The sequence below is a fragment of the Carettochelys insculpta genome, chromosome 10 (assembly GCF_033958435.1).
Source record: "Carettochelys insculpta isolate YL-2023 chromosome 10, ASM3395843v1, whole genome shotgun sequence".
NCBI classification, from domain to species: Eukaryota; Metazoa; Chordata; order Testudines; family Carettochelyidae; genus Carettochelys; species Carettochelys insculpta.
Window position 1 is genome coordinate 53,489,441 of NC_134146.1, and position 13,249 is coordinate 53,502,689.

Sequence of the window (13,249 nt, forward strand, 5' to 3'; positions counted from 1 at the left end):
GACCCCAGTGTCTTAAAAGACGAGTTTTGATGGACTTTTATTCAAAAGTGATGTACACTGATTGAGACCTTTGTATTGGCAAAGACTCCAGCAGAGGGTCCAAGTGATAACTATAGTATATTATGTTTTGAGCATTGGCTTGTAAACTCAGGGTTGTGAGTTCAATCCTTGAGAAGGCCATTTAGGTCTGGGACAAAGATTTACAAAAAAAAAAAAAAAAAAAAAAAAATCTACAGAGTGGTGCTTGGTCCTGCCCTGCCAAGAGGGCCAGGGACTGGACTTAATGACCTCTTGAGGTCCCTTTCAGTTCTAGGAGATATGCATAACAGTCTACCCAGCCACCTCCTATGACTAACAAGGCTCCTTTTCATGTGCACAATGTCAGATCAATCTTTTAAGCCAAATTCTGCGCCTCCCATGCCAATCAAATCCCAAATATTAGTGATCACCCTACTTAGCATGTCCATAGATCCCTTCTGTTACCAAAGAAATCTAGATCAGATCTGGTAACAGAGAGATAGCTGTGCTAGTCTATATACTATCAAAACAAAAAAAGCAGTCCAGTAGCACTTAAAAGATTAACAATAGTTTATTCGGTGATGAGCTTTTGTGAGACAGACCCACTTCTTCAGATGATAGCCATACCAGAACAGACTCAATATTTAAGGCACGTGCTCTCAACAGTGCTTAACACTGTGCTGTCCAGAGTCTCAAAAATAACCCAGACATTATAATCAAACCAGCTGACAAAGGGAGTGCTGTTGTGATCATGAATAAGTCAGACTATAACAGGAGGCAGCCAGACAACTCTCCAACACCAAGTTTTACAGACCTCTCTCCTCTGATCCCACTTTTGAATTCCAAAAGAAATTGCAACAGCTACTTAAGGAACTCCCTGCTGCTACTTGGGACCTTATTCACTCAGACACACTATCTGAACCCCAACCTGGATTATTTTATTTACTTCCCAAAATCCACAAACCTGGAAACCCTGTACACCTTATCATTTCAGGTATTGGCACCCTTACCACCTGTATGCAGTTATGTGGATTTCCTTCTCAAACCCTATACCACCAACACTCCCAGCTATCTCCGAGATAGCGACTTCCTGAGGAAACTACAAAACATTGGAAAAGTTCCTGATAATGCCATCCTTGCCCCAGTGGATGTAGAAGTTCTGTACACTAACATTCCACACAAAGATGGATTACAAGCGATCCGGAATACCATCCCTGATGCCACCACAGCCAATCTGGTGTCTGACCTCTGTAACTTTGTTCTCACCCACAATTATTTCCAGTTTGGGGACAATTTATACCTCCAGATTAGTGGAACTGCTATGGGCACCCACATGGCCGCACAATATGCTAATATATTTATGGTTGACCTGGAACAACGATTCCTCATCTCTCGTCCCCTATTACTCCTCCTCTACTTATGGTACATTGTTGTGTGGAGTAGTCAAGGCATAATTTGATGGTGGGGTGCAGTTTGTTAAACTCTCTGTGGAATTCTTCTAGCGTCTCTATACCATGGATCCAAATCATAAAGAAGTCATCAGATAAGTTTCCTGGACACTACGGTACAAATCAAAGATGGCCTGATCAGTACCACACTCTACTGGAAACCCACTGATGGATATACTTACCTACATGCTTCTAGCTTCCATCCTGCACGTATAACTAGATCCATTGTTTACAGTCAAGATCCTGCTGACAGAGACTGAAAACTACAAGATCTCTACCAAATATTCATAAACCTGAGTTACCCACCAGGAGAAATAAAGAGAACAAATTGACAGGGCCAGATGAATACCCAGAGACCAGCTACTCCAAGATAGGTCCAAAAAAAGCCAACAGAACATCACTGATCATTACCTACAGCCCCCAACTCAAACCACTGCAACGATGCCATACTCCAGAGGGCCCTAGGTGACAGGCCTGTTCTCTCCTACAGACAACCTCCCAACCTTATGATGATTCTCACCAACAACCACAGTCTATACCACAGGAACACCAGTCCTGGAACTTTTCTTTGCAACAAGCCCCGTTGCCAACTTTGTCCACATATCTATTCTGGAGATATCATCACTGGACCCAGCCAAGTTATTCACAGAATCACGGGCACATTCTCATGTTCCTCGGCATATATGCTGGTAGCTATCATGTGCCAACAATGCCCAGATGCTTTATATATTGAACAGACTTCAAACTCTTAGACAAAGAATTAATGGGCATCGAACAGACATAACACACTCCTGATTCACAAATCTGTCAGCCAGCACTTTAATGGAGTGGGCCATTCTGTTAATGACCTGAAAGTCTGCATTTTACTGAAGAGGAATTCTCACAGCAGGTTGGAAAGAGAGGCTGCTGAACTCTTTTACATTCAAATTTGACACATTAACACGTGGTTTGAACTGGAATGGGAATTTTCTAGCTCATTATAGGGGCTCATTTGCATACTTTGCTTTATCTAATTCTTGACTCCCCCCACCTCCTTCTGCTCTCTGCTTTGCTCACCTTGATAATATTTTTCTGATTTGTCAACCTTGATTACTATTTTTGGTTCTCTGTGCCTTAAATATTGAGTCTGTTCTAGTATGGCTATGATCTGAAGAAGTGGGTCTGTCCCACAAAAACTCATCACCTAATAAAATTATTTTGTTAGTCTTTAAAGTGCTACTGGACTGCTTTTATGTTTTGATAGATCAGATCTAACTTTCCCACAATATCTCCTGCCCTTGTTAGGTTTCCACTCCCCATAAAAATAACTAACCACCTTTCTCCTCCAAAGCAGTCATAAAACCTCTGTGTGCTTTGCAATGTTTTGTTAAAAAAAGAAAAATAAACTATAAAGGCATTTGAAATGTAAATTATTAATTAAGGCATTCATTCTAACAACATCCCTGGTTTCCTTTAGCTGTAGACAGTTTTAGAAGGAAAGGCCCTCTTTAACAATCCATTTAATAGTATCAGAGGTGGCATTAATTCTCCCTTTGGAGAAAAGAGAAAATGTTAATTGGCATGAGTTAGATGTGCTATTGGTACTGTTGTTCAAGAACAGGATTAGAAGCCTCATAATTTGATAGTATGTTAGATGGTAGTAACTGACGTCCCAGATGGTGCTGTGGATTAGAGGAAGCCAGTTGAGGTGATGGTGTCATCAAGGTCCCTGTGATGGGGTGTACCAACTGAGACACCAGCAGCAGACCATCACTGTGGGCTGAGGAGGCCACCCCCCAATTCCCTGCTTTATGTGCTCCAAGTGGAGAACTCAGATAAATGGAGGCAGCCCAGACCAATGGAGGGGGGAAGATTAGAGATGGAAAGGAGAATGCCGCTGACTTCTGCGGAGGTTCCGACTGCACCCAAGGTGGCAAAGCCTGGGACCTGGATTACCCACCGGATGGCTGCAGATACTGCTGGGGAAACTGAGTCACTGTCTGCTGTGGAAGCTGCCTGAACCACACCCCTGTGCAGAGGGAGGTCCGGCTTGTAGACACCATATGGGCAAAGTAAGCAAACCATTTGCAGCTTTGCCCTGACCAAAGGGCTACTTCCCCAGATGACTGGATTGCTTCACCACCTCCACCAGGAGCCTGTAGGTCTATGGGCTACTTGCTCACTTTGCCCCAGCCAAGCAAGTCTATGACTGTCACTGTCCTAGCCAAGAGGTTGCAGAACTACAGCCTAACTGCTTACTTGGCAGTACCTGTGAGTTGCTGCCACACCCTGACCATCTGGCTAATTCTGCTGAGCGCTTGAATGTTTTGCAGCCCCAACCTGGAGCCTTAAGGACTAAATGCTTACTCTGCCCTGCTCAGGAGCTTCAGCTTGAATGCTTTTACTATCACCTGCCTATTAGGAGGCTGTGAGACAGAGGGTTTAATTGGCAGCATCCCCAGATTTTAGGTGACTCTGTCCAGCAGCTGGGCCCCACTTGTCAGGGAAGCAAAAGGATATAGTAACAGAGGGAAACATTCCCTTACAGGACTGATGAAGGTGCTTCAGCTTGACCAGTCACAGTTGTTTCATCCTGTCCCCCGTCCGTCCCCCCACCCCCCACAACCCATTGTGGTCAAGATACTTCTCAGGAACATGATAATGAAGGCCTGGGGTCCCAGGAAGGAGTGGGTGGGGCAGCCAAGATGCTTGCTCCAGAACCCTTTGTTCTTTCATAAGTTCCCCACAAAATTTCTTTAACTAGTATATATAGAAAGGAAGTGATGGGTAGAAAACCTATCTCCTCATTATTTTGTCCAACAATTAGTCCTCAGAGCAGGCATACCAATTTCAACTTGTTGAATTCTGGCTCCACATCTCCTGTTTTTAACAAGATTATTTCAACACAGTTCTTGAATCATATCAGGCTGGCCTTTTGGTTCAGGCTAATTCAGTTATTCTGACTTTAATGCTTTTTCCACCCATCAACACTTATTCTGATTTTTTTTTTTTTTCAAAAAACACCCCACACAGTGGAGCTCACAGTTCAAGTACCATTGAGCTTACAAATGTACAAGAGGCACCCTGTGGGCTCTGTAGCCCTTTAACTTCCCAGACTGTCATTTGCCAATCTGCCAATATTGAGTCTGTTCTGGTATGGCTATGGTCTGAAGAAGTGGGTCTGTCCCATGAAAGATCACCTAATAAATTTTGTTTGTCTTTAAAGTGCTACTTTACTCTTTTTGTTTTGCCAATCTGTGTAATTCTGCTATTCAAACAATTAAGCAGGCAGTCAGACTAAATCTAGTTCTCCAGAATCCATCCCACCATCTTAATGGTTAAGCCCCAGCCTTCCCAAAACTATTAGCCAGGTTCACACTGAGACCCAGATAAAGCAGAGTCAGGTTTAAGGCCAGACAGGATTGTTACATCATTTAATCTAACCTCCTGCTTGTCCCTGGCCATAAAACTTCAGCCCATTAGCCCTGAACTGAGCCCATTACTTGTTTGGCTAAAGCCTATCTTCCAGAAAATCATTCTGCCTTGACATGAAGGCATCAAGAAATGGAGAATCCACCACCTGGGGTGGCTAATCACTCTCACTGTTAAAAAGTTGTATAATTTCTAATGTGAATTTGTTTTAAGGTTTTGTTGTGATTTTTAGTACTGGTCTAAGGAATCATTTTGTGCACAGTGTAATCTTTTGGATAGATGAACTGAGTTTATATATCATACTGTAATGCATTTTCCCTATTCAATGAACATTTTTTGTGACTCTCTTCTGTACTTTCAGTGTCGGCCCTTGATTTTCATTGCAGGAAATCTGTTATTGCTGGATTGATAGCCACATTTTTATTACGACTAGGCTACCATGGGTTGGCAGAAAATCTGCCCTAGTCCCATTACCCAAGTAAAAGCCATACCACCTTTGCAGCAACATACTGTTCTTTTATTTTTCATTTCTATTTAGGGGAGACCCAGCTCACTGACCCTAAAAGCACTGCAAAAGGCAATGCTAAATACCTGTCTTACTGCTCTTGCGCTACACTCTTGGTCTTGTCACAGCATACACAGTCTATATATTTGTTGACTTGGATTTCCCTGAGCATGAGCTAGCTTTGCTATCTGGTCCAAACCTCCCATCATTAGGATAATTAAATATAAGACCTGATGTAATCAAGTGTAACTCCACTGACATCAGTGTGTCTAATAGTTGCTTCTACAACATGTGAGCTTGGCTATTTGCCTTTACACACTGATGTACTTGGAACTCAAATGAAAGTAATTCCAGCTTCTCTCTCAAAATCAAAATATTTCCAGGGTCACTGATGTCCTTCTTTGCCACATTGTGGTCTTCAAGAGGAAGTTCTGCAAAGGCTAATTTTCACAAAACCAAACCATCTCACAAGCTCTCATACTTCAGAGTTGCTGTAAATCTGTGTATGCCACTTTTTCAAAGGACCTGTTATTTTGCATATCTAACTAAACTCAACCCTCACCAGGCTGTTCCCTTATTAATTCTTGAACCCACCGTGCTAATGTGAATTCTTTAAGTAGCACAATGCATTCCCACATATAATGCTGATATTCAGATTCAGTGGGAAATTGCCTGACTTCCAGATATCAGCCCACACACCTTTACATGCCTACATAAATCACATACTGTACGGAGTGCCCGAGTCACTGCTGAAAATCTGTGCAAATATCATGTCTATTTTTAATGCAATGTCAAAGGCATTATAATTATAAAATAAAGTTGCAAATGTTAATGTGTTTTCCTATTCTGCATATAGGGTCCAAGTGTCAGAGTCACTAGGGAGGTGACTGAGACAGGAGCAGCGTGTACTATAGGGCGAGTGATCTAGAATGAAAACAGGCATGCACTAGAGGAAAACTGAAGGCAGTATGTCAAAACTACCAGGCAATGGGAGAGTTTCTGGCCAGACAGGGATGTTGAGAAAACTGGAGAAATTACTTCTTTTAGGAGCCTGGACACCTGTTTTGGTTACATTCTTTTCACATTTGGAATCTGAACCCTAGTTGAATGGTGTTGTCCTTATCAAAAGACCTGCAGGCCAAGGCCTTCTGAAGACACCTCAAAGTTCCAGTTTCAGAAATGACTCATCATTCTGAGGCAGACTCCGGGGTCACAGAAGGATGACACCTCACAACAATCCAGCTTTAATTGAAAGTCTTCCAATATCTTCAATGCAAATGTGATTAAACTCTTGCAGAACACGGACATTGTATGTCAAACAGATATCTGACTCAAAACAATAAAACATTCTAGCAACTCCCATTGGCCACGCACTGCTTCCCACAGTTCCCCTACCCACTCCATGGATCACCGCCTTGTATGCTGCCTGGGTTCATGTATTCCCTAAGGTCACACATGGCAGAACAATCAAGGGCAAGGTTCCTGACAAAGTCTGATCCAAGAAGTCCTTAGTGACAAAGCACATGAGAGGTAAATGCAGTGGAGATGAGACTGTTGTATGATGTTATAACGGCTGTGAAGATGGATGAAGGCTGCAGCTGAGGACTGTATGGTGCACACTGTGCACCAGTCTCTCCTCTTTAACAAAAATCCCATGCAGGCATCTTACAGTTTTGGGGAAACGGATCATTCTTGGCAATGAGTGATCACTATTAATCACCACTCAATCATTATCAAGGAACAGTGAACCATGGCCACTGGAAGCTGCGAGCAGCCATGCCTGAAGATGCTCAGGTAAACAAGCTGTCTGAGCCCCCCAGTGGCTAACCCCAACAAACCACACACTACCTGCTGGCTGGCAAGTTCCCCATCCCTGCTCTAACGTGAAGAGTTTAAGAGCAGAAAGCCCATCAGTGCTAGACCCACTTGGTATGTTTTTGTAGGAATCATTGGTGAGTACTTTTGCCCTTTACCAGTTATTGTTCTATCTCCAGCTGCACAAGAAACTGTGGTTTGAGCCTCATTTCATCCTTCAGTGACAGAAGTCGTCAAATGCTGCATAGCTACCTTTAATTACCCTTCCTGATTATCTTGGGTCTGACTCTACCCTCACCTTGGTAGCCATCTCTGTGGAACTTAGAAGAAAGGAGAAAGTGTTTGGAAGAGACAAGGAAGTTAGTCTACATGCCTAGAGCTAGAATGCTAGCTGTAAATGCAGCATTTCTATGAATGGTTTTCTGCATCCTATCCTTGTATCCAATCAATAAGCCTATGTCTACCCTGGAGAGTTCTGTCAACAAAATGGGCATTTTGTCAACAAAACTCACTGAGCATCCACACACAAAATGCATTTAGTTGACAGTAAGTCAACAGAAAGTGGCACTTCCCTCAACAGGCTTCTGTCTCTTCCCCCATGAGGCAGAATGCCTTTGTCGACAGATTCTGTTGAACAAAAAAACCACACACGGACACACTGGTGGGCCCTTTTGTCGACAGAAAGGTCCTCCATGGTGCCAGTTAGCTGACCCTGGGAGATGCCCTGTCCACCGTAATCTCAGCTCTATGCTCCCAGCTATTCTCAAAGGCGTGGGGAGCCCCGGAAACCCCATGGAAGGAAGCTGAGAGTGTTGAAGCAACAAAGGCACCATCTGCACTGCCCCTTTGCTCTTGCAGCCATTCCTGCCAATACAGCCAGCACAGATGGACAAAAGCCAGCCACCCTGTGGCCCCCCCGGGGCCCTCCAGGGATCCATCAGCGGGACCCCCAGAGCACAAAACACAGGGCCCCATCGTGGACCAAGCCTGAGCTGTGTGACTTCCTGGGCCTTTGGGCAGAGGAGGACCCTAATGCCAAGAGGGGGAAAGCCTCTGTCTACACGCAGCTTGCCATCACCCTGGCAGCATGGGACTAGCCCTCCTGGACAATGGAGCAGGTCTGGGTGAAAGAAGAGCTGAGGCAGGGCTACACGCAGGCCCAGGATGCAGCCAGGAGGTCAGGGCAGGAGTCACCACTTGTCCCCACTTCAAGGAACTGCACAGACTCCTGGGAGGTGATGACAGCTTCCCCCACCACCATCGGTGTGGATACAGTTGGGGAGGCCCCACAACCACTGGTGGAGTGAACACTAGAGGAGAACCAGCCCAGGACCCTGCCAGACCCAAACCCCAAAGTCACCTTCAGACCATGACTCTAGCAATGGTACACTTGTGATCTCCCTGAGCTCTGCATCCTCCAGCCAGGCCACGTCCAGGACATCCCTGGACCTCTTTGACAGACACTCTGGTAAGTACCCTATGTGTCACACACCACAGGGCTTGTGTGTCTGTGTGTGAGGGGGGCTGTCCCTGCCATGGCTGGAAGAAAGCCAGCCACATGGGTGATGGCCTTCTGTCTGGCATCAGCCCATGTCTCCCAGGTTGCAGGCATGCCTGCAGGCAACAATCAGCTCTCGCTCCTAAGGACAGTGCCACAAGCTCTACACTTGGGGAGGGGGGGGTGCAAAGAGGGGAGGGCTAGGCTGTGCCCAGCTCACCCTGCATCCATGCAGGGACTCTTCTGTAGCCACACACACCCTCAGCTACTAGCCTGTCAAGTGGGTGAGGCAGGGGGACCCGCAAGAGTTAGCCCTGACCCAAGGCGCAGCAGAGTCCCTGTGCAGCAGGGCCTTCCATGCAGTGCACACATGCCAGCACTCCCAGGACATCCCTGCCCCTTGGCCTGGGGGTGGGGGCTACTGCCTATAGTGAGTTGGGGGGCAGGGCCTTAGGGGCTGTGTTGTGGAAATGACTTGCCATCTCTCCTCCTTCAGCTGCATCATTGGAGGGCCAGGCCAGCCCCATGTCTATGCCAGGGCCAGCCAGCTGCATCTCTCCCCCAGAGCCAGGCAGCCCAGGACCAGCACCAGTGCTAGCTGGCACCTCACCATCATAGGAGCAGGCCCACAGACAGAGGGGTTATCAGCTGAACAAGGAGGATGTGCTGTGGGCCTACATGAGCACCCTCAGGGGGCACACCAACTTCCTGGAGCAGCAGCTGTGGGCCAGCCTGGACTGGCAGGCATGGGAGTGGTTGGAGCAGGACCAGGAATAGCGCATGCAGGCCTGGGACCAACTTATGGCCAGGTCTGACACTGCCATCTGGGAGGCCTTGCTGGCCCAGGCACCAATGTCTGCCACTCCCACTGCCCCCATTCTCCCTGCCCCAAGGCATTCTGCAGGTCCTGCAGTAGGCAATGGCCATGGCCACCCTCCCTGTTCCCCAAGCCCCACCTTTTCCCCCTGCTGAGTCTGATCCCACCACAGTCCCACTCCAGCCATATCTTCCTGTGCTCCCAGCCCCAAGCCATCCCCAATGGGGACCCTCAACCCATGGCAGGAGGGGATCCTGCAGCCAATGCCAGTTGGGGTCCTGCTCCCCTGTGGCATTGTGGCCCCCACCCTCTCTCTACACTGAGGTCTACCTACCCCATTCTAAGCCCCCCCACACCCCAAGTTCAGATGCCCTCCTCTCACAAGCCCTCCCCTGTATATAGTTACCCATCATTTTACAATGTAACTAGTTCTCAGCACAATTTTTATTTTGAACAAAGTTTATGGTCCAGAGCCTATCCAGGAGCTGCCAGAGCAAGGAAGAATGTGAGAAGGCTGCAAACATAGATGTGCATGAAACCATTGAGTGGAACAACTGGCATATGCAGGTGGCAGCTGATCCTCTTGACACGTGGAACACCTATTCTGGCCCCATGAGACAAGTGCAGGCTGGTGGGACTGCAGAGAAATGCAGTGGTAGGATGACAACTAGTGGTGCCAAAACTTTCACATGCCTAGGCCACTTTCATGGAACTTTGCAGATTGCTTCCCCTACCCCACATCTCAAAGTGCAGCAATTCCAGACTGAGACCCATTCTGACTCTTGTGACAAAGTTAGTCTTATTCCTAGGCCTCTGGCTTCTATTCAGTCTACTAGTCCCACTTAAGCACCTAGTTGTGCTTCCTTGGTTGAAAGAGGGGTGGTCTGGAGGGAATCTGGCCCCTTCCCACACATGCCAGGTTCCAGACTAGGGACCCTATACAGCTGCTAGTAGGAAGAGCAGACTCCCTTAGCACAGCAGCTCTCCTCCCTGGGCCACTTTCCCAGACAATTCCCCCAGTACCTTCTCCAGGCTGCAGCAGTAGCAAGTCCACATTCTTGATCTGCTGAAGCTCCTCACACTCCCTCTGAGGTTTCTGGTTCTCTCAAACCTTCTCTCTCCCACTACTGTAGTCTGCTTGTGTCTTTTCACTTGCCTCTCACACTCTCTCCCTGCCTCCCCCCGAAGGGTTTTTAAAGGTCTCTTATTAGTCCACTGATGGAGTCAGCTGGCCCCCATCAGACTGAGCTATCTCCTGCCCACCTGCTGGTGATTGTCCTGCTGATGCTCCAGGCAGGATGCCGTAGGCCTCCTGAGAGGCTCCTGCAGGGCTGCTGCTGCCGTGGGACCCGCACCCCCCAGGGTTGGGAGGTGAGGTGCCTGGAGACAGACAGCCCTGGCTGCCTGAAGCCCCCGCAGGTCTGTTCCCACCCCCCTTTCTGGGGTCAGCTTCCCTCCTGCCTTGGGCAGATAGGCTGTCTCTTTCTCCCCCCACTCCTTCACTCTTCTAGCTAGTTCTCTCAGGAGCTGCTGAGTGGGTGGAGGGTGGGGGACTCTTGCCTCCTGCCCTTTAGCAGGGCCCCCCCTGCTTTCCATCCTTTGGGGGGCAGACTGCTGGCCCCCCCCCCCCATTTGAGCCCACCCCTTCATCTAGCAGCTGCTGCGTCCTCACTGCTTGGAGAAGGTAGGGGGCTTTCTTAAAGCGGCAGTTGGGCTCCCTCCACAGCCTCCTGTGGAGTGGCTTGGGGAGCGGTGAGTTTGGGTGGGGCCCCTCTCCACCGGGGCTCCAGAGGGGCTGCTGCATAGCCAGGGGTGGGGTGTTAGGGCGTGGCCCCTGCCCCACTCCTGCAGCCACCCCCTCCCTTAGTGCCCTCCCCACACCCAGCTGCGGCCAGGGCCTTCCCTATCTGGGCCCCCCTCTAACCAGCTGCCCCTTCCTCCTCCCCCTGGTTTCTCGAGGCTCTGCAGCAGCTGCTACGGGCCCACCCCTCAGGTGCACGTGGGCACACCCTGCTCCCCCTAGGCTGCCTGTGCCACCCCTTCTTCCAATCCCCCCTCCTCCACATGCCCATGCCCTCCCATTTCTGTTTGAGTCAAGCACCTGAGCTCCCCCGACACATGCACAGAGTTTGATTCCCTTCACATCCCAGTGCAGAAACAGGACACATCCTACCATCTTGTGCTCAGAGTTGTGGCCATTTTTGTGTTCGCCTTTCCCTGATCTCACTCCCCTTGCCCTGCCCTTCCCCCATCTGACTGGGTCCTCAGCCTGGCCACGGGGGGGGTAGCAGTCATGCCTTCCTTCTCTTCCCCCTCCCCTGCTCTTTCTTAAAGGTCCCCACCCCCAACAAACCCCCTCCTCCCTAAACCCACCAACATGACCTCTGTGTCCACTGGGGGGTCATCCAGTGATCCCCCCCTCCCCTCCACTGTCAGCCCTCCCACCCCTGAAACGGTGGCCCACTCGTCCAGGGCCGCCCGGAACTCTGCCACCATGTTGGCTGAGGGCGCGGGCGCAGGCTCCGGGGCTCCTACCGCCTCCGCCGCGACGCCCTCTGGTAACCTAGCCCTGAACACCCCCCCCACAAAAGGGCAGGAAGGGCCAGGGGAAAAGAAAGGGCAAGAGCCCCGCCCAGAAGGCCAAACTTCCCATGGCGGGGACTGTCACCCCGGGTGCTAAAACACTCACTGCAGCCTCCCCTTCTTCCCTTCCCCCTGCTCCCTCCACCATTCCTGGGGGCTCCGACCTCTCGGCCCCCAAGTTGTATGCCCAGGCAGCAGCCGCCACCTCGCACCCTACTCCTTCTGCCTCAGCCAGGGCTACCATCCCCGACGGTCACGGCCCCTTCCCCGTGCTCACCAGGAGGCACGGAGTCCGCTGCCTCGCCCCACGTGGAGACCTACGTGCGGGCGTTGGCACGGGTGGTGGGGCCCATGGCCGTGGTGGCGGCAGCCTCCCGGACGTTCAGGAAGATCATTTTCTTCCTGGCGTCGGAGGCCGCTGCCCAGGAGGCAGTGGAGAGGGGCCTGGCAGTTGGGGGCGTGCATGTGCCCCTGGAGCCGCTCGAAGACCTGGGCGTGTGGGTGGTCTTTTCTTCTGTCCCACCCTTCCTTCCCAACTCTGCCCTTCTGCCATTCCTCACCGCCCTGGGTCGGCCTTTATCGGTCCTGAGTCCCCTCCCACTAGGCTGTAAAGACCCCGCCCCACGGCACATGCTCTCCTTCCGCCAGCAGGCCCGTGTCCAACTGCCGCTGGCGGCAGCGCAGGGCGGGGTGGCCCAGGAGGGGACTATACTGGTGCCCTATCAAGGGGCCCAGTACCGGGTCTTCTACACGCTGGGGGAGGCCCGATGCTTTGTGTGCCGGGTGGCGGGGCACGTCCGGAGGGATTGCCCACTCGCCTGGCATGAAGAGGAGCCTGGGACCTCCTCCGACCCAGGGGGCGTCAGCCACGAGATTGGCGGTGCCCTGACCGCGACGGGCCCTGGAACCACCCCTCCTCCTCTCGTCCCGGATGGACCCATTGCCGCTCGGGCGTCGGAGGGCGCCCGGCTGTGTGGTGCTGGGTAGGAAGAAGCGGGCGCCGGCGCCTGAGCAGGCACAAGAGCCGGGCCCGCGGAGGAGAGGGAGGCAGGGCCGGCAGCAGGACCAGAACAGGGCCCACCCCAGGGTGGGTTGCCCCTCTCCCTTGCTGCCCTGCCCCCTCCTCCCTCCCTCCCTCCCTCCTTGTCGGGTCT